The 27655-nt window shown below is 53.3% G+C and overlaps 1 long non-coding RNA gene, 2 other non-coding genes and 3 pseudogenes across 3 annotated transcripts; 5 read left to right on the forward strand and 1 right to left on the reverse strand.

Annotated features, from left to right (window-relative positions):
• The first annotated feature begins 6651 nt into the window (after positions 1-6651).
• LOC142907569 (5S ribosomal RNA) lies at positions 6652-6770 on the forward strand. The gene has a single exon (XR_012931095.1). It is a non-coding gene; the product is annotated as a 5S ribosomal RNA (ribosomal RNA).
• A 432-nt stretch (positions 6771-7202) lies between these two features.
• Positions 7203-7321, forward strand: LOC142907580 (5S ribosomal RNA; annotated as a pseudogene).
• A 253-nt stretch (positions 7322-7574) lies between these two features.
• On the forward strand, positions 7575-7693 carry LOC142907585 (5S ribosomal RNA; annotated as a pseudogene).
• Positions 7694-7879: 186 nt separating this feature from the next.
• On the forward strand, positions 7880-7998 carry LOC142907533 (5S ribosomal RNA; annotated as a pseudogene).
• Positions 7999-8250: 252 nt separating this feature from the next.
• On the forward strand, positions 8251-8369 carry LOC142907528 (5S ribosomal RNA). Its single transcript, XR_012931064.1, has one exon. It is a non-coding gene; the product is annotated as a 5S ribosomal RNA (ribosomal RNA).
• Positions 8370-24000: 15631 nt separating this feature from the next.
• LOC142907449 (uncharacterized) lies at positions 24001-25730 on the reverse strand. Its single transcript, XR_012931004.1, has 2 exons — positions 24850-25730; positions 24001-24394 (listed from the first exon to the last, which is right to left on the reverse strand). It is a non-coding gene; the product is annotated as an uncharacterized LOC142907449 (long non-coding RNA).
• Between the last annotated feature and the right edge of the window lie 1925 nt (positions 25731-27655).

Genomic DNA, 27655 nt, shown 5'->3' on the forward strand with positions numbered 1-27655 from the left:
TCACCCCAACACCATCCACGCCCACCCCAACCCCATCCACTCTCACCCCTACAACATCCACGCTCACCCATACCACATCCACCATCACCCCAACACCATCCACGCTCACTGCTACAACATCCAACCTCACTCCTACACCATCTACTCTCACTTCTACAACATCCACGCTCACCCCTACACCATCCACCCTCACCCCACAACATCCACTCTCACCCCTACACCATCCACGCTCACCTTGACAACTTCCACTCTCACCCCTACACCATCCACGCTCACCCCTACAACATCCACGCTCACTCCTGCAACATCCACGCTCACCCCTACACCATCCATGCTCACTTTTACAAAGTCCATGCTCACCCCTACACCATCCACGCTCACCCCTACACCATCCACGTTTACTCCTACAACACCCACGCTCACTCCTGCAACATCCACGCTCACCTCGCCAACATCCACACTCACCCCAACACCATCCACGCTCACCCCAACCCCATTCACTCTCACCCCTACAACATCCACGCTCACTCCACCATCCATGCTCACCTTTACAACCCCCACTCTCACCCCCTACACCATCTACGCTCACTCCTACATCATCCATGCTCACCTTTACAACGTCCACGCTCACTCCTACACCATCCAAGCTCACCCCTACACCATCCACGCTCACCCCTACAATAGCCACGCTCACCCCTATACCATCCACTCTCACCCCTACAACATCCACGCTCACTCCTGCAACATCCACGCTCACCTCTCCAACATCCATTCTCACCCCGACACCATCCACTCTCACCCCAACACCATCCACGCCCACCCTAACCCCATCCACTCTCACCCCTACAACATCCACGCTCACCCCTACCACATCCACCATCACCCCAACACCATCCACGCTCACCGCTACAACATCCAACTTCACTCCTACACCATCTACTCTCACTTATACAACATCCACGCTCACCCCTACACCATCCACCCTCACCCCACAACATCCACTCTCACCCCTACACCATCCACGCTCACCTTGACAACTTCCACTCTCACCCCTACACCATCCACGCTCACCCCTACAACATCCACGCTCACTCCTGCAACATCCACGCTCACCCCTACACCATCCATGCTCACCTTTACAAAGTCCATGCTCACCCCTACACCATCCACGCTCACCCCTACACCATCCACGTTTACTCCTACAACACCCACGCTCACTCCTGCAACATCCACGCTCACCTCGCCAACATCCACACTCACCCCAACACCATCCACGCTCACCCCAACCCCATTCACTCTCACCCCTACAACATCCACGCTCACTCCACCATCCATGCTCACCTTTACAACCCCCACTCTCACCCCCTACACCATCTACGCTCACTCCTACATCATCCATGCTCACCTTTACAACGTCCACGCTCACTCCTACACCATCCAAGCTCACCCGTACACCATCCACGCTCACCCCTACAACATTCACGCTCACTCCTGCAATATCCACGCTCACCCCTGCAACATCCACGCTCACCCCCTAACCATCTACGCTCACTCCTACATCATCCATGCTCACCTTTACAATGTCCACGCTCACCCCTACACCATCCACACTCACCCCTACACCATCCACGTTTACTCCTACAACACCCACGCTCACTCCTGCAACATCCAAGCTCTCTCATACAAAATACACGCTCACTCCTGCAACATCCACGCTCACCCCTACACCATCCACGCTCACCCCTACAATAGCCACGCTCACCCTTACACCATCCACGCTCGCCTCTACAACATCCACGCTCACCCCTACACCATCCACGCTCACCACTACACCATCCACGCTTTCCCCTATACCATCCACACTCACATCTACATCGTCCATGCTCACTCATACAACATCCACTCTCACCCCTACACCTTCCACTCTCACCTTTACAACATCCACGCTCACCCCTACACCATCCACGCTCACCCCTACACCATCCACGCTCACCTCTCCAACATCCATACTCACCCCGACACCATCCACTCTCACCCCGACACCATCCACTCTCACCCCCCACACCATCCACGACCACCCCAACCCCATCCACTCTCACCCCTGCAACATCCACGCTCACCTTTACAACCTCCACGCTCACCCCCTACACCATCTACGCTCACCCCTACACCATCCACGCTCACCCCTACACCATCCACGCTCACCCCTACAACATTCACGCTCACTCCTGCAACATTCACGCTCACCCCTGCAACATCCACGCTCACCTCGCCAACATCCACGCTCACCCCCTACACCATCTACGCTCACCCCTACACCATCCACGCTCGCCTCTACAACATCCACGCTCACCCCTACACCATCCACGCTCACCACTACACCATCCACGCTTTCCCCTATACCATCCACACTCACATCTACACCGTCCATGCTCACTCATACAACATCCACTCTCACCCCTACACCTTCCACTCTCACCTTTACAACATCCACTCTCACCCCTACACCATCCACGCTCACCCCTACAACATCCACGCTCACTCCTGCAACATCCACGCTCACCCCTACACCATCCACGCTCACCCCTACACCATCCACGCTCACCTCTCCAACATCCATACTCACCCCGACACCATCCACTCTCACCCCGACACCATCCACTCTCATCCCCCACACCATCTGCGACCACCCCAACCCCATCCACTCTCACCCCTACAACATCCACGCTCACCTTTACAACCTCCACGCTCACCCCCTACACCATCTACGCTCACCCCTACACCATCCACGCTCACCCCTACACCATCCACGCTCACTCCTACACCATCCAAGCTCACCCCTACACCATCCACGCTCACCCCTACAATAGCCACGCTCACCTTTACAACATCCACTCTCACCCCTACACCATCCACGCTCACCTTTACAACATCCACTCTCACCCCTACACCATCCACTCTCACCCCTACAACATCCACGCTCACTCCTGCAACATCCACGCTCACCTCTCCAACATCCATTCTCACCCCGACACCATCCACTCTCAACCCAACACCATCCACGCCCACCCCAACCCCATCCACTCTCACCCCTACAACATCCACGCTCACCCCTACCACATCCACCATCACCCCAACACCATCCACGCTCACCCCACAACATCCACTCTCACCCCTACACCATCCACGCTCACCTTTATAACATCCACTCTCACCCCTACACCATCCACGCTCACCCCTACAACATCCACGCTCACTCCTGCAACATCCACGCTCACCCCAACACCATCCACGCTCACCTTTACAATGTCCACGCTCACTCCTATACCATCCACGCTCACGCCTACACCATCCACGCTCACCCCTACACCATCCACGCTCACTCCTACACCATCCACGCTCACCCCTACACCATCCACGCTCACCCCTACCACATCCACGCTCACCCCCACCACATCCACTCTCACCCCTACACCATCCACGCTCACCACTACACCATCCATGCTTTCCCCTATACCATCCACACTCACCTCTACACCGTGCATGCTCACTCATACAACATCCACTCTCACCACTACACCATCCACGCTCACCTTTACAACATCCACTCTCACCCCTACACCATCCACGCTCACCCCTACAACATTCACGCTCACTCCTGCAACATTCACGCTCACCCCTGCAACATCAACGCTCACCTCGCCAACATCCACACTCACCCTAACACCATCCACGCCCACCCCAACCTCATTCACTCTCACCCCTACAACATCCACGCTCACTCCTACACCATCCATGCTCACCTTTACAACCTCCACGCTCACCCCCTACACCATCTACACTCACTCCTACATCATCCATGCTCACTTTTACAACGTCCATGCTCACCCCTACACCATCCACGCTCACCCCTACACCATCCACGTTTTCTCCTACAACACCCACGCTCACTCCTGCAACATCCACGCTCACCCCTACACCATCCACCCTCACCCCTTCAACATCCACGCTCTCTCATACAAAATCCACGCTCACTCCTGCAACATCCACGCTCACCCCAACACCATCCACGCTCACCCCTACAATAGCCACGCTCACCCCTACACCATTCACGCTCACCTCTACACCATCCACGCTTTCCCCTATACCTCCACACATCTACACCGTCCATGCTCACTCATACAACATCCACTCTCACCCCTACACCATCCACGCTCACCTTTACAACATCCACTCTCACCCCTACACCATCCACTCTCACCCCTACAACATCCACGCTCACTCCTGCAACATCCACGCTCACCTCTCCAACATCCATTCTCACCCCGACACCATCCACTCTCACCCCAACACCATCCACGCCCACCCCAACCCCATCCACTCTCACCCCTACAACATCCACGCTCACCCCTACCACATCCACCATCACCCCAACACCATCCACGCTCACCGCTACAACATCCAACCTCACTCCTACACCATCTACTCTCACTTCTACAACATCCACGCTCACCCCTACACCATCCACCCTCACCCCACAACATCCACTCTCACCCCTACACCATCCACGCTCACCTTTACAACTTCCACTCTCACCCCTACACCATCCACGCTCACCCCTACAACATCCACGCTCACTCCTGCAACATCCACGCTCACCCCTACACCATCCACGATCACTTCTCCAACATCCATACTCACCCCGACACCATCCACTCTCACCCCGACATCATCCACTCTCACCCCGACACCATCCACTCTCACCCCAACACCATCCACGCCACACCCAACCCCATCCATTCTCATCCCTACAACATCCACGCTCACCCCTACACCATCCACGCTCATCCCTACACCATCCACGCTCATCCCTACACCATCCACGCTCACTCCTACACCATCCACGTTTACTCCTACAACACCCACGCTCACTCCGGCAACATCCACGCTCACCCCTACACCATCCACACTCACCCCTACAACATCCACGCTCACCCCTACAATAGCCACGCTCACCCTTACACCATCCACGCTCACTCTACAACATCCACGCTCACCCCTTCACCATCCACGCTCACCACTACGCCATCCACGCTTTCCCCTATACCATCCACACTCACATCTACACTGTCCATGCTCACTCATACAACATCCACTCTCACCCCTACACCATCCACGCTCACCTTTACAACATCCACTCTCAACCCTACACCATCCACGCTCACCCCTACAACATCCACGCTCACTCCTGCAACATCCACGCTCACTCCTACACCATCCATGCTCACCTCTCCAACATCCATACTCACCCCGACACCATCCACTCTCACCGCGACACCATCCACGCTCACTCCTACACCATCCACGCTCACCTTTACAACCTCCACGCTCGCCTTTACAACCTCCACGCTCACCCCCTACACCATCTACGCTCACTCCTGCAACATCCACTCTCGCCCCTACAATATCCACGCTCACCCCTACACCAGCCACGCTCACCCCTACACCATCCACGCTCACTCCTACACCAGCCACGCTCACCTCTCCAACATCCATACTCACCCCGACACCATCCACTCTCACCGCGACACCATCCACTCTCACACCCCACTCCATCCACGCCCCCTTCTTGGGTGTCTGTATATACATCTGGGGTTATGTGTTTCCTCTCTCTCGTAAATTTAGCTCTTCTGTACCTGATGATGACTGCTTGTGTTGCAACCGAAACGTCGTACGCTATTGTTATTTTATTATTTTTTATTTATACGTGACTTTACCGAAAAAAACAAAGAGTAATTCTTGCAGTCACGAAAGCTTCGAATCAAGTCTGAACCACCTCTACGGGGAGGTATGAGGTCTGTGTCTTTGTGTTGTCTCTGCTTGTGCATCTGCCTTTGTGTCTTGGCTTGGATTTGTGTCTCTGTGCTGTCTCTGCCTGTGTGTGGGCCTTGGTGTTTCCGAGTGTGTGCTGCCGCGCCCCCTTTGCTCCATGCATACCTCATGCTAATTTGTCCCATTGTCTCTCAGCCTCACCTTCTCTGCCTATTTAAGGCGACTTCACTGTGTGCGTGTCTTTGCTGGTTCACTCTACTTGGATGTCTATGTGTGTGTGCGCGGTCTGTATTTTAAATTTCATACTTAACTTGCAATTTAACAATCTTTGAAATAGCGTAATCAACCAGACTATGCGTTAATTGTGTTTTGACCGACCGTCTGTGTTGCTTTATATGGTTTCCAAATTATGCTAAACCCTGATTGTTTGGTATGCTTCTCTCTCTGTTGTACCCTGTTGTATCTGTATTAGTTCCCCCCTACTTGGGTGTCTGTATATACATCTGGGGTTATGTGTTTCCTCTCTCTCGTAAATTTAGCTCTTCTGTACCTGATGATGGCTGCTTGTGTTGCAACCGAAACGTCGTATGCTATTGTTATTTTATTTTTTATTTATACGTGACTTTACCGAAAAAAACAAAGAGTAATTCTTGCAGTCACGAAAGCTTCGAATCAAGTCATCCAGACTGTTTGATGCCACTCTTTTGGGGATCAACCAGGAGCACAGAATAAAGGTTTTATGAGCGATGACCTCCAAAAGTATAGTTGAAGGTTGATTGTTTTATACATCTGAATGTGCGACAGGTCTTTCCAAGCATGGCCTACGACCATATCACCCTGAATGCGCCCGATCTCGTCTGATCTCGGAAACTAAGCAGGGTCGAGTCTGGTTAGTACTTGGATGGGAGACTGCCTGGGAATAGCAGGTGTTGTATGCTTTTGTTTACTTGGATGTGGATGGCTCGCTTTTTACACTTCGACTCATCCAGTGAGTGCACCTGCCAATTTCACGTCGATATGGTGTACTGCATTGGGATCAATATTTTCTTGTAAAATAATGTTTGATGCCACTCTTTTGGGGCTCAACCAGGAGCTCAGAAACAGGTCCCTGCAGGGTGGGCTGGTAGGACAAGTCTCTGCGCTGTCTATTACTGATTTTATACACCCAACAGCACGAGATTTCACTTCGTTAAAGTATTGAAAGGGGACGGACGGACGTACGGACACATTAATCTATTGCAGGCTGGTACACTCAGTTTACAACTTCGTTCCTACCAGTATAAAGGTTTTTTGAGCGATGACCTCCAGAAGTAAAGTTGAATATTGATTGTTTTATACATCTGAATGTGCGACAGGTCTTTCCAAGCATGGCCTACGACCATATCACCCTGAATGCGCCCGATCTCGTCTGATCTCGGAAGCTTTGCACGGTCGAGTCTGGTTAGTACTTGGATGGGAGACTGCCTGGGAATACCAGGTGTTGTAGGCTTTTGTATATTTGGATCTGGATGGGTCGCTTTTTACACTTCCACTCATCCAGTGAGTGCACCTGCCAATTTCACATCGATATGGTGTACTGCATTGGGATCAATATTTTCTCGTAAAATACTGTTTGATACCACTCTTTCGGGGCTAAACCAGGAGCTCAGAATAAACGTTTTCATGAGCGATAACCTCCAGTAGTATAGTTGAATGTTGATTGTTTTATACATATGAGTGTTCGACAGGTCTCTGCAAGCACGGCCTATGTCCATATCACCCTGAATGTGCCCGAACTCGTCTGATCTCGGAAGCTAAGCAGGGTCGAGCCTGGTTAGTACTTGGATGCGAGACTGGCTGGGAATACCTGGTGCTGTAGGCTTTTGCATTGTTATATCTGGATGGGTCGCTTTTTACACTTCGACTCATCCAGACTGTTTGATGCCACTCTTTCGGGGCTCAACCAGGAGCTCAGAATATAAGTATTCATGAACGATGATTTCCAGAAATATAGTTGAACTTTAATTGTTTCATACATCTGAATGTGCGACAGGTGTGTGCAAGCATGGCCTACGACCATATCACCCTGAATGCGCCCAATCTCGTCTGATCTCGGAAGCTAAGCAGGGTCGAGCATGGTGAGTACTTGGATGGCAGACTGCCTAGGAACACCAGGTGTTGTAGGATTTTGTATTTTTGGATCTGGATGGGTCGCTTTTTACACTTCGACTCATCCAGTGAGTGCACGTGCCAATTTCACGTCGATATGGTGTACTGCATTGGGATCAATATTTCATCGTAAAATAATGTTTGATGCCACTCTTTCGGGGCTCAACCAGGAGCTCAGAATAAAGGTTTTATGAGCGATGACCTCCAGAAGTATAGTTGAATGTTGATTGTTTTATACATCTGAATGTGCGACAGGTCTTTCCAAGCATGGCCTACGACCATATCACCCTGAATGCGCCCGATCTCGTCTGATCTCGGAAGCTAAGCAGAGTCGAGCCTGGTTAGTACTTGGATGGGAGACTGCCTGGGAATACCAGGTGTTGTAGGCTTTTGCATTGTTGTATCTGGATGGGTCGCTTTTTACACTTCGACTCATCCAGTGAGTGCACCTGCCAATTTCACGTCGATATGGTGTACTGCATTGGGATCAATATTTTATTGTAAAATACTGTTTGATGCCACTCATTCGGGGCTAAACCAGGAGCTCAGAATAAACGTTTTCATGAGCGATGACGCCGACGTGTTCAGTGAGCACGATTCGGATGTGGGCCGGACTGACCTTGTTAAGCACCAAATTGACACCGGTGCCACCCAACCAATTAAACTCCCCGCATACCGAGTGGGCGCGCCTGAACGGGCCCAGATTAAAGAGGCCATCGTGGAAATGCTCCGAGATAACATAATCCAGCCCTCAGCGAGCCCCTGGTCTGCCCCGGTGGTACTGGTGATGAAAAAGGATGGGTCGACCCGGTTTTGTGTTGATTACCGAAAGTTGAACGCAGTCACCCTCGGCGATGCCTTCCCCATCCCCCGCATCGATGACACCTTTGACAGCCTCGCGGTGGCGCGGTATTTTTCCACCCTCGATCTAGCATCCGGGTACTGGCAGGTGGATATGGCGGAGGAGGATCGGCCAAAGACTGCATTTACCAAACCGATGGGACTGTTTGAGTTTCGGATACTCCCGTTCGGACTCACTAATGTGCCTGCGACGTTCCAGTGGTTGATGGAGCTGGTGATGCGGGGCTTGCAGTGGGAACAGTGCCTAATTTACCTGGATGACGTGATAGTGTTCAGTATATCTCTGTCTGAGGACTGGTCCAGGTTATGAGAGGTGTTCCAGCGACTGCGAGCAGCCCATCTCAAACTCAAGCCACGTAAGTGTAATGTTGCGCAGCACAAGGTGGAGTACCTTGGACACCGAATCAGCGAGGCAGGGTTGCGCACCGATCCGGAGAAGGTACGCGCCATAGTGGAATGGCCATGGCCAAGGAACCTGACGGAGATCAGGTCATTCTTGGGGCTCGCCACCTATTTTCATCGATTTGTAAAGGGATTCAGCGAGATTGCACGCCCCCTCACCCAACTCACTTCCCCTAAGAACCCTTATCAGTGGACGGAGGCCGCCTGACGGCCTTCACCACCCTCAAAGACCACCTCACCCATACCCCCACCCTGGCTTTCCCGGATTTTTCCACCGATTTGATTTTGGACACCGACGCCTGCAGCTATGAGCTGGGCGCGGTGTTGTCACAGGTGCAGGATGGGATGGAGCGGGCCATCGCATACGCCAGCTGGACCCTGAGCAGGGCCGAGCTGAACTATTGCGTGACCCGTCAGGAACTGTACGCCGTGATCTTCACATGTAAACAGTTCTGGCCGTATTTGTATGGCAGAAAATGTCGGGTGCGGAGTGACCATTATGCTCTGCAGCTCCATCTCACATTCAAGAAACCGCGGGGGCAGATGGCCCGATGGCTGGCGCAGCTGCAGGAATACAACCTGCAGATCGAGTACCGGGTTGGGCGGATGCACGAAAATGTGGACACCTTGTCGAGGCAGCCCATGGTGTGCGCCGAGACGAGGGCGGAGGAGGCCTGCCCATGCTTCATGGGGGACGCTGCCAACAGGCAACGCCCCCCCGGGAGCGCACTGAGACCCCCCTCTCGCGAGAGAGAGTGCAGTATGCGCCGCGGAGACCCCTACAGAAGGAGCCGACGGACTGCCCCACCCTAACCGGGCGGATCCAAGAGGACGTCGGCTGCGCCTTCCCGGGCCTGGACGACGAGCAGTTGAGACAGACCCAGCAACGGGACCCGGATCTGGCGGCAGTGGAAGCGGCCCTGCGGGAGAAGAAGAGCACCCTACCAGGACCCTGGAGTGGTTTGTATGCCCGGTTGTGTGTGCAGAACGGGGTGGTAAGAGGGTGCATCTGTGTTCCCGCCCAGGTGCGACCCCAGCTGCTATGGCTGGTGCACGACCACCTGCTCGGGGGCCATGATGGGGAACGGCGCACTAGGGAGACCCTGCGTCGCCAATATCTCTGGCCCAAATTTTCGCAAGACGTGGCCGCCTGGGTACAGGGCTGCCGCGCGTGTCAGCAATGCGGGCCGAAACCGGCGCAATATCAGGTACCCCTGAGGCCGTTCCGCGTCAGTCGGACAAACCAGCTGGTTGGGCTCGACCTACAGGGGCCATTTCCGCGATCCCACCGGTGGAGTATTTCGCACGCTATCCCGTGGCGGTGGCCATCCCCGATAAGACGGCCCATGTGGTGGCCTGGGCATTCGTGGAGCACTACGTACTTAAGCACGGGATCTCCGAATGGGTCATTACCGAGCAAGGTAGTGAGTTCGAGGCAGAGCTGTTTCAGGCGCTGTGCCGCGAGTTCGGAATCCAGAAGGACCGAACCACGGCGTACCACCCCCAGGTGAACGGTATGGTGGAGCGTATGAACCAGACCTTAGCTGGGAAGCTCAAATGCATGGTGGCCGCAACTCAGCAGGACTGGGACGAACACCTCCCCTATGCCCTGTTCGCCTACGCCACCACAGTACACACGTCTACGGGACAGACCCTGTTCCTAATGATGTGTGGCCGTGAGTCTCGTCTACCTGCAGATCTGCTGTTCGGCGTTCCCCCACTGCAACGGGATGAGGGGAGCCGCCCCGTGGAGCACCTGATGGAGACTCTGCGAGGGGCCCGGGGCCGGGCCTACCCACAAGGAGAGGCCGCGCATCGGCACCAAGAGCAGGGCGCCCGGCCCCTTATGGAGCCCCCCTTCTACTCGGCGGGCTCTAACGTGTGGCTATACACCCCGTCGTGTCGGGGCTGGACAGCTGGGGAAACTGACCACCTACTGGCGCGGACCCTGGACCGTGGGGCGGCAGATCTCCCCCTGGACGGTGCTGATTCAGGGCGGAGACAGGGGCCGAGAGATGGTGGTCAACGTCCGCCAATTAAAACCATGGAAGGCAGCCCCAGCAAGGGAGAACCCCGCAGTTTGGGTACCCCGAAATCCCGGGGTCCCAACACCCTCCATGCTCGGCCCCGAGGGGTCACGGCCCAGGCCGGGGGGGGCGGGGACGATGGCACCTAAACCCTGCTGCCTCTGAGTTTGTTCCCCAGCCCACAGGTGCCGAGGGACGAGAGGAGCCATTGGAATGGAGGAAGAGACCGCCGCTAAAAGCCCAAAAGACGGAGCCACCACCCCCGAGGCCAGCCACGAGGGCCGGGCGAGTCCCGCGGACCCCGCGGCGCTACCTCGTGGGGGCAACCCAGGCGAGATGCTCCAGTCAACCCGGGACGGAGACTGGCACCTCGGCGGGCTATGTGGTGCCATAGCAGCGAAGCCACTCCGTCGGAGCCATGCCTGCAACGCCACCACGGGAGAGCGTGCAGGCCGAAGCTGCTTCTCCCTCACCATCCCCAAAATGAGCACACAACACACACACCCCCCACGTAGGACCTCGTGGGGAAGTCACCTGGCCTCCAGGTTTTCACCCAGGGGCCTTCTTCGTAGGGACATCCCTCACGGTTTCCTGGGGCCAGGGAATTGTCCGACTTCCCCCAGGTTGAATTACACCACAGAGCCGTGAATTGACGTGCAATTGCATGCTCACGACAAGGCTACTCAGTCACCGCGGTTAGGTCCACACGAGCACCAGGGGAAGCATCCGATTGGCCGGCAAAGTACGCTTCCACGCCGTGGCCAATGGCAACGGCCCAACGGCGGCCCCTGTTGATGGGTAGAGAGGGAAGCGGACGTCTGTGAAGGCACCGAGGTGGGCGCACCAATGGCAGTGGGGTAACGCGGGTTAGCCGGGCAGACCTTTGATGTAGAGAGGGATAAAATGGGAGAGGAGAGCGACGATGGGGGTTCGCGTTCTCCTCAAATGAGCGATCGGAGCAGTCAGCTTGCCGGCCACTGGGTCGTCCGTGGGACGAGTCTCAGCGAAGCCAGGCCCCGCTCCCCGCAAGAACCTCGTGCAGCCTCGTCTCTCCGCGACGGCCCACGCATCGCAGGCGGAACGTGAGTACGAAAGCGAGAGTGGGGAGTTTCACTCCAAGGGGACGAGGTAGATCAGCTTTAGACCATCGGGAGATAGGTTAAACCTGCCCTGCTGACTCGGACTGACTCGGGTAATAGTAGCCCACAGACACGCCAGGAATAAATCGTCAGTGATCAACAAACCTTGTTATGTGGTTTCTGCGAGTGTGGAACGGGCACATGGTGGTGTGAGTCCGCTCGTCGTGGTACGGGGATTTGCACGTGGGTAACTCTGTTGAGGCGGCCATTGTGTGCGGGCCCGACCGGGGTTCCTGCGTCGTACCCTGTGTTTGTGCGCGAGTGTGTATTTACCCACGTGTTTGCGCTCGCCCCTGCGCATAGCTCGTGATTAGCGTGTGTGTGTGGCGAGCGGCGGCGGACTCGTACAGGGGCATGGGAGGTTACTCATCCGCCCTTGTGTTTAATGTGTGCGTTAGGTAGACAGGCGGCGTACACGCACAATTATCCATACTGCCTTTGTTTAGCGTGTGCCCGCGGTGAGCGACGGTGGACTCGCCTGGGTACACGTGGGATTATCCCTACAGCCCTTTAAACAATCTCCATTGCCCGCCCTCGGTGGCAACGCGTGTGCGAAGGACGTCATTGCCCTCTGACCCCCTCTTCAGCGCGTGCGAGTGGTGCGTGGGGTTGTGTGAACGGATACGTCGCGTTTGAGTGGCTGAGAAGCGACATATTGATTCCAGGCAGCCATGCGCCAGCCCCGAGCTATGCCCCCCAAACAGAACCTGCGGACCCGAGGGGCTCCAGCGCGAGGAGAGGAGCTGGGGAGCGGCAGCCCTCTCCCCACGAGTGAGCAGTTGGATAGCGGCGACTCTCACATGAGCGAGGAGTCCGGAACCTGCAGCTCTCCCGAGATCAACCCTCCCCCGGAGGGGGAGCCAGGGGCCCACGTCCCTCACAATATCGCGTCCCTCCTGCGTTCTCTGCGGCTGTGCCGATCTGATTATAGAGTGCTTTGGGAAGGGTAATTGCCCGAAACGTGTTTTGATGTTGCGCGCCAGTTCCTCGTGAGAGTGGACCGGGCTCTTCTTCTCGTAGAATCGCAGCCGCGCGCTCTGCTCGGGAGTCGCGAGCGATGCGCGGTTGCGTGAGGCGCCGTCTGCTGCTACTGCAGCAGCTGCAGTAGCCGAGGAGGGCTCTGTCTCAACCGAGAAAGCGGTGATATAGAGGATGTGTCACCCATCCTCACACACTCGCACAACACAAACAGCACGCATACCTTCCGCACTCGACATCACGCATGCCTAACGCATCAAGGGTCGGAGGTCAGGGATCACCACGTCACGCACGCGGCACGCTCGGGCGGGGAAGAGAGATCGGGGTGTGAGCACGACGTGCACGAAACGCAATCTGATGAGTGAGTGGTTGACACTCGGATCGGATTGGTGCGGAGAGCGGATCGGGAAAGAGCGAGAAGTGGGAGAAAGGTAATTGGTGGAGAAGAGGTTTAAAAGTGGCTGAAAAACGTGGAACTGGGTTGGTTTGATGATGAGTGTTGCTGTAATGTACGAGCGGTGACAACGAAATAAATAAGTTGAAGTACACCAGCCCGAGTCTCCTTTTCAATGTGTCCTCGTCGTCCTCACCATGTCTGGACGTGGCAAGACCGGTGGTTAATCTCGAGCCAAGGCAAAGTCCCGTGCAGCACACTCGCACAAATATTTTCATAACCAAACGCTCTCAGCATTGAGCGTTTGGTTACAAAAACATGTTTTCTGTCGGTAGGTTTTCGCAGTGCATAGTTGTGTACCAAAACGATTTCAGAGTCATGGTTTCGAACAACCATGCAGTAAAATCTATTTCATTCGTGGTCTCAACAAAGAGCATATTCTGTACACGATATTTGAATGTTGCGATAATTTGCACCCGAATTATGGGGAAGTGAAATCCAAACAATGGAAAGAGGTTTTACATCTGACACTTGTTATGACCTCGTTATTACATCTTAAAAAATGTGCAGTTTCAAAGATTAACATCTTATTTAGATGATGTATACTGAATTGTGCCAAAACAACCACTGCACGGTCTCTCGTGGTTTTAATCGAGTATCTTTTTTTGGAAGGGTATTTTCTTGAGAAAGGAGCAGCACTTAAGGACACCAAAGCAGCTCATAGCCACTTGACTTTGATGCGGCATTCTGCAATGATACAAACCACGAGCGTCGAGTTTGTTATGAACACGGCTCCAGCATCGAGCCCTTTGCAAGCTGACGACCCCAATCAACACGCTCTCTTAGCATCACGTCACGACTCCACTGACCAATGAGAGCGCGCTCTGCGCCAGAGATCTCTGATCTCCAGGTTCGCAGCGCGCTAACCGTTGCACCACCGCTCCCCACACTTTCACAAACAAAGACAAAGATCCCCCGTGTAGCCTTAACAGAATGTTGGGGCAGGTACTGTTAGCGACTACCTATGAAGAACGGCACGGTACACGAGGGCATAAGTGACCAACACCATCCCCGGCCGCATTTGTTTCCCTAGTCGTGATGTTTACACAACGTGTTGATTTCAGGCTGAATTAGCGAGGCCAATAACCGATTCAGACAATCGTCACTTGTCTTTGCCGTGAGCGGGAATCGAACTGATTGGCCGGCTTCGTGGCGAAGTGCGTTAATCACGACACTACCGCTCCCCACATTCACCAGCCCACACAAAGACACAGATCCCGCAGCACCTACCCCCCAACAGCCCTAACAGATTATTAGGGCAGGTGCTGTGAGCAAGCATCTGTGAAGGCCAGCACGGCTTGGCGAATGGGTTATTGTATGCTTGAGAACTTGAGAGGGTGGGTGGGTGGTTTGTGAGTTATTGATTGGATTTCTCCAGTATAAATACATATTCTAATTAATTTGTACGTCGGTATCTGAAATAAATATTCGGACAATGGAACATCTATTTACATTCGTATTCACGCGTGTTATACGAAGTGTATTTGTTGGGGTGTGTGTGTGCACCTTCTACCAAGAGTCTGTTCAGAAGGGTGCGCGAGGCGCGTGTGAGTGGTTCGTGTGCTGGGTTCCTCTCTGATTCGTGTACCAAGGAGCACGTGACTCGTCGTGACGTCACCCAAATCGCCAGTTGCCTCGCAACGAGTTGTCCGACGCGCCGTCACGAGGCCCTAACCGATGTCACGTGGTCCTAACTGCCATTTTGAGCAGAGGCGTTGAGCAGAGAGCTGCGTTCTTGCGATGCTCAAGATTTCCAAATGATGACCTCATACGAGAATATTGCACGAAAAGATATTGACATGGTGAGTGGAGCGAGTGTTGCTGTGTGTGTGTGTAGATTCCTGTGTGGGGAGTAGGCAGGGCTGTTGTGTCGCTAGAGGAGTAGCGCGAATTTATATTCCACGGTGGTTGGTATTTAGTGAAAAAGTCATGGGCCTCCTCTTTGTCTACTCAGACTCAAAACGATTACAGTATCTGATTCAACGTGTTAAAACATCACCTATGTAAAGAGCCCCCGTTGAAAACATCAGCATAGGGGAGACAAAGGTGGCCAGGCGTGGTGTGCCGTGCTGCTCTTCAGCACAGCACTGGTCCAAGGCTGCCAGGGGGATCTTCGTCTCTGTAGCTGTATATGAGGAGCATGCTTAGCGGCACGCTTCACGATTTTCTTCCTCCGCCTCCCCCCCGTTCCCTCCCTTTCGACTCCGGATTCTGAGAAGCCTGCGAAGTCCCCCTCCACAGCCGCTTGGGCCGAAGTGGTCGCAGACTACGAGGCGAACCAAGGTACTGAACATCTTTGAAAACGAGCTGTATAGTTCATCGTATTCCTCCAGTATGAATATAGATTGAGATTCTGATTCTGACTAGGGGCAGGTGCTCATAGCAAGTACCAATCAGCACCACCACTCACTTTCCTCAAATAGCTTTGACGTGCCCGTCCTTGATCGATAGTAAACAATAATTTAATACCGACGATGAGTACATCAATGTGCGTGTCTCTTTGGCCTGTGGCCACATCTGCCAGAAGCACTTATGTGTAAATTTGCCTCTTTGGTTTTCCTTCTAAAGAACGTGACGAGTTGCTATCTATTTAACAAGTAATTAAGTCATAAGGATAGTCTCGGTAACGATAAATAAGTAAATCAATGATAAACGAGCGCTAAGTACACAAGTAAAGTCTTTATTATAGCGATGTCGGTGGGCAACAACAAACCCGGGTAGCCATGGCAACGGCCTCCCCGCTCCAACTGTCGCCAACGGTCCAGGCCTCGAGCCCCGCCCTCTGGTGACGTCACTGCCACGGCCTATGTGGCCCCGCCCCCGTCTTCTGCAGGCTCCGCCCCCATCGTAGAACACTACAATTATAATCTTAGCTCTTTCGGTAAAGTCACGTTGAAGGGAAACAATAAAATAATAAAAAATATATATAAAACAATAAAAATTCTCACGACGTTTCGACCGTTTGTGTTATGTTCCCTTCAATGTGACTTTACCGAAAGTGCTAAGAATATGAATTACTGCAGTCACGAAAGCTTTAAATCAAAATTTACACTACAATTACTTTGATATAAAATATAATTAGTATATAATTACAATAAAAACATTGATGACATGGCCGTCTAGATGCGTTGCCTAGCCAAGGTCACCCTCGCAATGATGTATTTGGGTCGTACATATTCCAAGGTCCGTGTGCTCCTCCCACAAGCTTTCCATGCAATTCTAAGGGTGCAGCCGACGTTTAAGTACAATGATCATAGAATGTTGACGTGGATGACTGAATGACGAATGTGAGTACTTGCATGATGATAATTAAGGGTACGGTCCAGGTACTGCCCAGTGCTGATGACATCCCCCTACTGTGCCCTAGGTCTCACTCATCCCCCAGAATCCTGTGAAGGAGCGGAGTCAACAGAGTACCACCACCTCCTCCACGACGCCTGCCTCCTGACAGCCGAGAATCCCCTGCTGGGATATGAACAGCTGTGCAGCTGCTGTTGCTGCCTTGGCCTGTGCGGGCCTCAGTTATCTCAGGTCGACCCTGCGCCAGTTCCTACAGTCGGGTTCTGGGAGGCGGCGGCTGTTAAGGACATCTGGCTCGAGATGGAAGCAGCCAAGAAGTCACCTCAACGACGCCGGCAGAAAAAAGCAGCTGGACCCAACAGCAGCAGCTGCTTGGCTCGTCCCACAAAGCGTCCCCGAGCTCCGGTGGGGGTGATGACGCGGGCCCAGAGGACTTGCCCCTCCTTCGTGGCCGAGGAGCAGGGCTACGAAGTGGGAGGCCACCTGAGAGTCAACCTTTCATATTATAATGACTTTTGCGGGAGGCCTTCACTCAGCAAGAAGAGGCGCTGCCACGGGGAGAAGATTTTCGTCTGAAAATCTTCTCCCCGCCTCCCCTCCATCCTGCCCGACCATCTCACCCCCCACCATCACTCTCCAAACCACCCTCCACCATCACCATCCACTCACCCCCCACCTTCACAGTAAGCCCCAACCCCCATCATCACTATTCGGTGTGCCCTCCACCATCACTATCCGCCCCAAACCCCACAATCACCATCCAACCAGCCCCGCAACATCACTATCCACCCATCCCCCACCATCACAATCTGCCCCATCCACCACCATCAACGAACGCCTCATCCCCACTATCCCCCCCCACCACCATTACTATACACCCATCCCCCCACCATCACGATCTGCCCGACCAACTACAATCACTATTAGCCCCACCCCTTACCAATACAATCCGCCTCACCCTTCCCCATCACGATCCGCCTCACTCCTCACCATCACTATCCGCCCCCCCCCCCCCCCCTAACATCACTATTCACCACCCCTCACCATCACTATCCAACCCAGCCACTACCATCACAATCCGCCCGACCCCCTACCATCACTATCCGCCCCAAACCCCACAATCACTATCCAACAAACGCCGCAACATCACGATCCACCCAACCCCCCAACATCACAATCTGCCCCACCCACCGTCATTACTATACGCCCATCCCACCGCCATCACGATCTGCCCCACCCACCACAATCACTATTAACCCCACCCCTTACCATTCCTATCCGCCTCACCCTTCACCATCACTACCCTCCTCAATCTCCCCCATCACAATCCACCCACCCCTCACCATCACTATCCACCTGAACCTGCACCATCACGATCCGCCACACGCCCAAATATTACTATATGCCCATCCCCCCCACCATCACTATCTTCCCCACCCACAACAATCGCTTTTCGCCCCACCCCTTACCATCACTATCCAACCCATCCTCGACAAAGACCAAGAAGACGAATCCAAGATGGCCGCCTGAGGCGCGCGTGCGCTCCCGGGGCGTTCCCGGGCCGCACTCCGAGCAGGGGCTGGTGGGGCCGTTTGTGAGGGGCCGAGGGAGCCGACAGAAGGATCCGATGGAGCCGAGGGGGCCGGGGGGGGGGGCGACGGGGGCGGAGGGGGCGACGGAGCCGTGGGGGGCGACGGAGCCGGGGGGGGACGACGGAGCCGGGGGGGGGCGACGGAGCCGGGGGGGGGGGCGACGGAGCCGGGGGGGGGGGGCGACGGAGCCGGGGGGGGGGCGACGGAGCCGGGGGGGGGCGACGGAGCCGGGGGGGGGGCGACGGAGCCGGGGGGGGGGCGACGGAGCCGGGGGGGGCGACGGAGCCGGGGGGGGCGGGGCGACGGAGCCGGGGGGGGGCCGACGGAGCCAAGGGAGGGCCGACGGAGCCGGAGGGGGGGGGGGAGGGGGGGGGGCGACGCGCGAGCAGAGGGAGCCGACACTGACTTTCTCATACATCATACACTGACTCCCTCACACATCATGCACTGACTCGCTCATCATGTGCTTACTCACTCACACATCATACACTCGCACAACCACTGACCCATTCACTCATCATACACAGGTTCACTCATCGTGTGCTGGCTCACTCGCACATCATAAACTCACTCACACTGCCGCTGACTCACTCACACATCATACACTGACTCACTCATCATGCGCTGACTAACACATTGTGCGCTGACTCACACATCATACACTCACGCTGCTGCTGACTCACTCACACATCATACACTGACTCGCACATCATACACTGACTCACTCATCATGTGCTGACTAACACATCGTACGCTGACTCACACATCATACACTCACTCAACCTAATACGGACTCAACCATCATACAGTGACTCGCACATCATACACTCACTCACGCTGCTGCTGACTCACTCACACATCATACACTGGGAGTGTCGTGCTGCCAGTTATGGCTGCAGGTTTTTGTCGTCAGTGTTATGTATATCGTTTATTGTTAAATTTAAAATTACAGTTCCTAAGATTACTGTTGTTACATTGTTTTTTATAGCTTTATTTTGGTGATTCAAAAACATATGGTTAATCTAAATTGTCTTATAGTTCATATTCTTAGTTCTTTCGGTAAAGTCGCGTTGAAGGGAAACAACAAAATAATAAAAAATATATGAAACAATAAAAATCAAAATTTGTCTTATAGTTGTTGTTGTTGGCTTGCACCACATTGTGATTTTTGCACACAGCGTTTTAATACGTTTTTTGTGTGTGTGGAATATTTCCTGGTTTATTCCAGGACAGTGGTTCTTAACCTTGTTGGAGGTACCGAACCCCACCAGTTTCATATGCGCATTCACCGAACCCCTGTTTAGTGAAAAATAAAATGTGATTTTTTTCAAATTCAAGACATAGATATGTTTTTTACTGGTACACAAAATGAGCCGTGCATGAACATTACCTTGTTCAAAGAATAAAACCAACACAATGCATAAACTCACAACAAATTACATACCTGGAAATCAATGTGACTTCTGCTGTTGCCTTTGAGAGATCAGTTCAGATATGCGTGGCTTCACCTTGGCAAGCGCCACTCTCATGTCATTTTCACAGCAAAGTCTGTTCCTTTTCTTCGTTTTTATGTCCAGCATCCTCGAAAAGGATTGCTCACAAAGATATGTTGTAACAAATGGTATAAAAAATCCAGGGCTTTCTTAGCAATAACTGGATACTTGTTCATTTGTCGACACCAAAACGTTGAGAGCGTTGTTGTTCTGAAGAGTTGCTGTTGAACCTGGCTCTGCTGAATTTCAATGATTTCGTCGAGGAATTCATCATTGACATCTGCTGTTTCAACAGCAAACGTGAACGGCTGTCTCACCCATGCTGGATATGACTCTCTTGTAGGGAAATATCCGTCGAGAGACTTTGCAAGCTCATCTAAGTGCGTGGCAATTGTTTGCTTCAGTTCTGTGGATACAGAAATATCTCCGATTCCAGACACATCTTCGATCTTACTTGCACAGTCGTCCAGAAGCGGGAAGTTTGCGAAGTTATTGTTCTCTGTTCGTCGTTTCCATAACGGTAGCTTTTTTTGAAAAGCCTTCAGGTGTTCTTCCGCTTCCATGATATTGACTCCACCACCCTGCATCTGCTGATTGAGATGATTGAGAGCTGCGAATATATCAGCCATGTACGCTAAAATGAGAATGAACTCAGGATTTTTGAAGCAATCTGCATGGCAGTGTTGGTGCTCTTGCAAAAACAGGGCTAATTCCACACGCATGGCAAAAACACGATTCAGCACCTGTCCCCGGGATAACCACCGAATATTAGAATGGAGCAGAAGTACCTCAAATTCAGAGCCCATTTCTTTACACAGCTCACTGAAGATGCGGTGCCTCAGAGCACTTTTTCGCACATAGTTCACACATTCCACCACAGTTTTTAATACTTCTGTCATTTTTGGAGGTAAGGTTTTTGTTGCCAACGCATGCCTGTGCAGAATACAATGCGTCACAATGATGTGTGGTGCATCGGCCTTTACTAGCGCACCAAAACCAGACTTTCTTCCCAGCATGACTGGAGCTCCGTCCGTACAAACTGCAGAAACCATATCCCATGAAAGATTGTTGTCTCTGAAGAAGTCATCCACAAGCTTCTTCACATCGGCTGCCTTCGTTGTTGTTGTAAGAGGCTTACAAAATAAAAACTCTTCTTTTATCATGTCGTCTTTCACATAGCGTACAAAAACAGCAAGCTGGCTTAGATCAGAAACGTCTGTGGTTTCGTCGAGTTGAAGGCTGAATTTTGCCGGGCTTGAAATCAGATCCGCGACTACTTGAGCCAAGATGTCTTTACTCATGTCTTCTATTCTGTCACTGACGGGGTCATTTGAAAGGGGAATTTGGGATAATTTACCTTCGGCCGCTGTTCCGAGTATCAGATTCGCCATCTTTAATGCAGCTGGTTTCACAAGTGTTTCACCAATGGTGTGTGGCTTGCCCTGCTTTGCGATCAGGTAAGCAACTTCGTACGATGCTGTCAGGATCGGTTTGTTAACAGGTACAAATCCAAGAGCAGGCAGAGTGGCCCTTTCATCGAATCTGGCTCTCTTCACCCTGAATTCAGCAAGTGTTGTGTTCTTGTATTCCCCGTCTCCATGCAGCTTCAAGAAGTGTTCCTTTAGTTTTGCCGGTGCAAGACTAGAGTTGCTCAACTTGGCGTTGCAAATCATGCAGATAGGACGCTCACTCCCATCACGTTCCGTGATACATGAGAATCCATGTTGTACATATTCGTCCGACCACTTTCTTCTTTTGCCCGACATAGTTAGTATGGATAAAATATTAAAGAAATCACACGACGTACGACAACAACAGTCACACGTTGACTACTGAGTACGCACTAAATTCCCCGCAGCGCTGATTGGCCAAGCAGTGTAGCATGATCATCTGCAGCCAGTGATGGCCAAGCGGGCCGTGTGTGTCATCACAAATTTACACAATAATTCAAGTGTGTCCGGACCTCCGTGGCGGGGGCTCTGCCGAACCCCTGAGATCGACTCACCGAACCCCTGGGGTTCGATCGAACCCAGGTTAAGAACCACTGTTCCAGGATGTTTCTGTTGCGCGTCGTCGCTTTGGGATGTTCTGTATTCATATTTTGTTGGTTGCGGTTGCACCCGACTTAAGAGCCGCATGGCTCACAGGGCTATACCTAAATAAATGAAACTTGAAACACCATCACTATCCGCCTAACTCTCCACCATCACTATACTCCTCATCCTCAACCAACAAGATGCTCCTCACCCCACACCATGACGATGTGCCCCACTCCCCACCACCCTCCACCCCACCACCCTCCACCCCACCACCACACCACCCTCCACCCCACCACGCGACACCACACTCCACCCCACTCCGCCACACCACCCTCCGCCCCACTCCGCCACACCACCCTCCACCCCACCCCGCCACACCACCCTCCGCCCCACCCCGCCACACCACCCTCCGCCCCACCCCGCCACACCACCCTCCACCCCACCTCGCCACACCACCCTCCACCCCACCCCTCCACCCTCCACCTCGCCACACCACCCTCCATTCCGCCACACCACCCTCCACCCCACCCCACCACACCACCCTCCACCCCACCCCTCCACACTACCCTCCACTCCACCACGCCACACCACCCTCCACTCCACCACGCCACACCACCCTCCACTCCACCACGCCACACCACCCTCCACCCCACCCCACCACACCACCCTCCACCCCACCCCACCACACCACCCTCCACCCCACCCCACCACACCATCCTCCACCCCATCCGCCACACCACCCTCCACCCCGCCACACCACCCTCCACCCCACCACACCAGCCTCCACCCCACCACACTACCCTCCACTCCACCACGCCACACCACCCTCCATGCCACCACACCACCCTTCACCCCACCACAACACTCCACCCCACCACACCACTCCGCCACCCCACCACACCACCCTCCACCCCACCCCGCCACCCCACCCTCCACCACACCACCCTCCACCCCACCCCCTACTTTCACTATCCACCCAAACCCACCGTCACTATCCGCCTGAACCTGCACCATCACTATCCGCCTCACCCCCAACCATCACTTTCGACCCCACTTCCGCTGCTTCTTTGCTTTCCTGGAACTCTCCCATGGAAGCAAAAAAAGCTGCCAAGGCGTCCAAGAGTCCCAATAAGTTGAAGTTAGCTGTCGAGACCAAGAAGGTGCTGAAGAGTCCGGCCAAGTCCAATGCTACGAAGTCAAAGAAGTGAATCCGCTCGGGCCACGCGCGATTCACTCCACCACAAAGGCTCTTTTCAGAGCCACCCACTTAGTGCAAAAAGTGAAACAAAGGCTGCTGCGTTTAAATTAATGATTCGTAACCAAACAGAATAATTACAGTGTATTGCTTTGATGTTGAATGTGAAGAGGAGTCGGAGACTGGTAAAGCACTTCTTTATTCTTCAAACCACAGCCACACTCGTTCCTCAAACCAACCCCGAACACGCGTCTCACCGCGCCCCCTTTAAACCCTCCAACTCCACCCCCTTCCTAATCCACGTCTCTGTCGAGCACGCCGCGTGCGTGTGACGTCAGCGCCTTTTAACCCTTGATCCCTTTCTCATGTATTCCTTTGCGTGTGATTGATGTGTGCGATGTTGAATGCGGAGATTGTGTGTCTGTGTGGTGCGAGTGTGTGAGGATGGCTCGGACATCCCCTACAAATGCATGTCACATTTTGTAAGTCAAACATATTTAAACATTTTCAACAAAGGACTGACGTGGGAAATCTCCAGTGACAAAGTACAATACATATTTATTTAATCAAAATCCACATTATTGAGGAACCTCACACTTTTAATTATTTGTTGCGCCTCCTAATTTCATCATAATGTTGAATGTGCCAAATATAGTACCGTATTCATTACAATGATACATTGATTCCAGGCAGCTTCACTCAATTTGCTTGAGGAAGCAGCATCGCTTCAGGACACCAAAGCAGCTCATCGCCACATGACCGTGATGCGGCATTCTGCAATGATACAATCCACGTCCCCAGCCATCGAGCCCAGTGCACGCTGCCGACCAATCAGCGCGCTCCCTTAGTGCAACGTCACGACTCCACTGACCAATGAGCGATCTCGGATCGCCGGGATCGTTGCGCGCCAACCGTTGCACCACTGCTTCCCACACTGACAAACAAAGACAAAGATCCCCCGTGTAGCCTCAACAGAATGTTGGGGTAGGTACTGTTAGCGAGCACCTATGAATACCGGCACGGTACAGTAGGGGTAGGTGGGTAGCACCACGCCCGACCCCCTTTGTCTCCCAGTAACGATGTGTAAAAAGTGTCGATATTTACAGAAAACACCACGTACTCATTTGAGGCTGAGTCGACCTATGCGAGGCCTAGCACCGATTAAATAATCGTCACAGGTGTTGACCGTGAGAATCGAACGCGGTCGCCGGGTTCATAGCGCAGCACGACACTCACTCACACACACCTACCCAACCATCTCCCCACCATGTGACACACCACCCATCTAGGGTGCGTCTTACATTCTGGTGCCTGTGATGCCAGATTTGTATGAATGTGTGAGTGGAACGGTGGCCCAGTGGTTACACACCGCACCAGGTACTTACTTACTCAGTCTCTGAAGAACAGATGGTGATCATTCAAACTTCATATGCGCAAAAAGAGGTGACGTTACCACCACGCTTGTGCCAGGCTTCGTGCACTTCGAGGTCACGTGATTGGGCCAATTGTCTGCGTTTTGTCCACGCGGCGCTCCGTGCGTTGTTGTGAGCGTCGCCTCTCTGCCCTCCATTGTTGCTGAAGAGCGAACGCCTCCAAGTTCCCAGTCGCCTCCTTCACGATCTTGACACCCCTGCTGGTAGCGGTTATCGTCAAGTCTCAGCTCCACATCCTCCTGTACCACATTGGCCCGGCTCTTCTCGAGGCTGTGCCGCGTTCGTTTAGCCCCCTTCTATCCGGCCAAACAGAAGCTGCTTGGGCAACGCAGCCTCGCCTGTCGGAGGAGCTCATCGATGGCACTGTAACCACAAACACAAAGGTCCCTCTGCATAGCCTTAACAGACTGTTCGGGGAAGTGTTACTAGCGAGCAGCTCTGAAGGCCGGAGCGGCGCACGAGGGTATGTTGTGGCCAGGACCACGCCTGGACACCTTTGTCTTCCTATTGGCGATGTTTACACACCGCACCAGGTACCCACTTGAGGCAGAGTCGACCTAGGGGACGCCCGGAATTGTTTCAGATAATCGTTACTGCGAGCCGAAAGTCTTTGTATGAGGTGGACTGGTGGCGCAGCGGATAGCAACACTGCACCATGAATCCAGTGACATGAGTTCAATATCCGGCCACCGCTAACTTCAGCGGGTGTCCTTATTCACCGACCGCCACAGATCATCATTCGCAGCTGCCATGTTCAATCCACTGTTGGATGATGGATTACCCAAGCTTTCACACGTAAAATACACACACACACGTGTATGTATATATACATACACGTGTGTGTGTGTGCACACACATCGGCAACAACGCAACAACCCCCAACCCCCCCTCTGACCGACTCCGCCCCACCGCTCCCGAGGACCACGCGCGGTAGACCGGACTATTTGTCGGAGTAAACCGCCCCGCACGTGCGCGAGTGCGCACTGCCGAGAATTACTCCGCCCCGTGATCAGGCTCCGTGTGCCGTTCTCGACATTGTGGGTGCTGGCCTCGTGTCGCGAGGTAGCGACGCGTGGTGAAGTTAAAACCTCGCGCGGTGGATTACCAACTCGTTCACGTGGATTAGCGGTATTTCATTTTGATTCACACCTACACTTTTATACTCACTGAGAGTGCGGGGCACCCTGCAGGCTGCTTGTAGAGTGGGGGGCACCCTGCACGCTGCTTGTAGAGTGGGGGGCACACGCTTGGGTGTGTGGGCTGTGTGTGTAGAGTCGGGAGGACCCTACAGAATACGATGTCCTACAGTGGTTGACTTAAATTGTTGTCATCATCATCATCTTCATTACTATGGTTATGATTATTATGGCTATTATACAATGTATTTGGTGATACTGTATCTGTAGGCAGTCATAATTTACATTTGTAAGGCGCATTTCATCCATAGATCCCAATGTGTCATGTGTATGGAAAGCAGGAAATTAACAGAACCAGCTGAGTAAACGGCCAGAACTAAGGGGTAAAGGCCAGTTTAAAGAGGTGAGTTTTCAAGACACTTAAATATACCCAACGACTCTGATGATCTTTTTAGCAAAGGCAAAGCATTCCAAAGCTTTGGAGCTGCACGCTCACCCCTACATCATCCACGCTCTCCCCTACACCATCCACGCTCACCCCTACACCATCCACGCTCACCCCTACACCATCCACGCTCACCCCTGCAACATCCACGCTCACCTTTACAACCTCCATGCTCACCCCCTACACCATCTACGCTCACTCCTACATCATCCATGCTCACCTTTACAACGTCCACACTCACCCCTACACCACCCATGCTTTCCCCTATACCATCCACACTCACCTCTACACCGTCCATGCTCACCCCTACACCATCCACGTTTATGCGTGGACTTTGTAAAAGTGAGCATGGATGATGTAGGAGTGAGCGTGGATGATGTAGGAGTGAGCGTGGATGGTGTAGGAGTGAGCATGGATGATGTAGGAGTGAGCGTGGATGGTGTAGGAGTGAGCGTGGATGGTGTAGGAGTGAGCATGGATGATGTAGGAGTGAGCGTGGATGGTGTAGGAGTGAGCGTGGAGGTTGTAGGAGTGAGAGTGGATGGTGTCGGGGCGAGTATGGATGTTGGAGAGGTGAGCGTGGATGGTGTAGGGGTGAGCGTGGATGTTGTAGGAGTGAGCGTGGATGTTGTAGGGGTGAGCGTGGATGGTGTAGGGGTGAGAGTGGATGTTGTAAGGGTGAGCGTGGATGGTGTAGGGGTGAGAGTGGATGTTGTATTAGTGAGCATGGACGGTGTAGATGTGAGTGTGGATGGTATAGGGGAAAGCGTGGATGGTGTAGTGGTGAGTGTGGATGGTGTAGGGGTGAGCGTGGATGTTGTCGGGGTGAGCGTGGCTATTGTAGGGGTGAGCGTGGATGGTGTAGGGGTGAGCGTGGATGGTGTAGGAGTGAGCGTGGATGTTGTAGGGGTGAGAGTGAATGGGATTGGGGTGGGCGTGGATGGTGTTGGGGTGAGTGTGGATGTTGGCGAGGTGAGCATTGAAGTTGCAGGGGTGAGCGTGGATGTTGTAGGGGTGAGAGTGGATGTTGTAAAGGTGAGCGTGGATGGTGTAGGGGTGAGAGTGGATATTGTATGAGTGAGCATGGACGGCGTAGAGGTGAGTGTGGATGGTATAGGGGAAAGCATGGATGGTGTAGTGGTGAGCGTGGATGGTGTAGGAGTGGGCGTGGATGGTGTAGG

The sequence above is a fragment of the Petromyzon marinus genome, chromosome 79, assembly GCF_048934315.1.
Source record: "Petromyzon marinus isolate PM22_M1 ecotype Great Lakes invasive population chromosome 79, UKy_Petmar_22M1.pri1.0, whole genome shotgun sequence".
NCBI classification, from domain to species: Eukaryota; Metazoa; Chordata; class Hyperoartia; order Petromyzontiformes; family Petromyzontidae; genus Petromyzon; species Petromyzon marinus.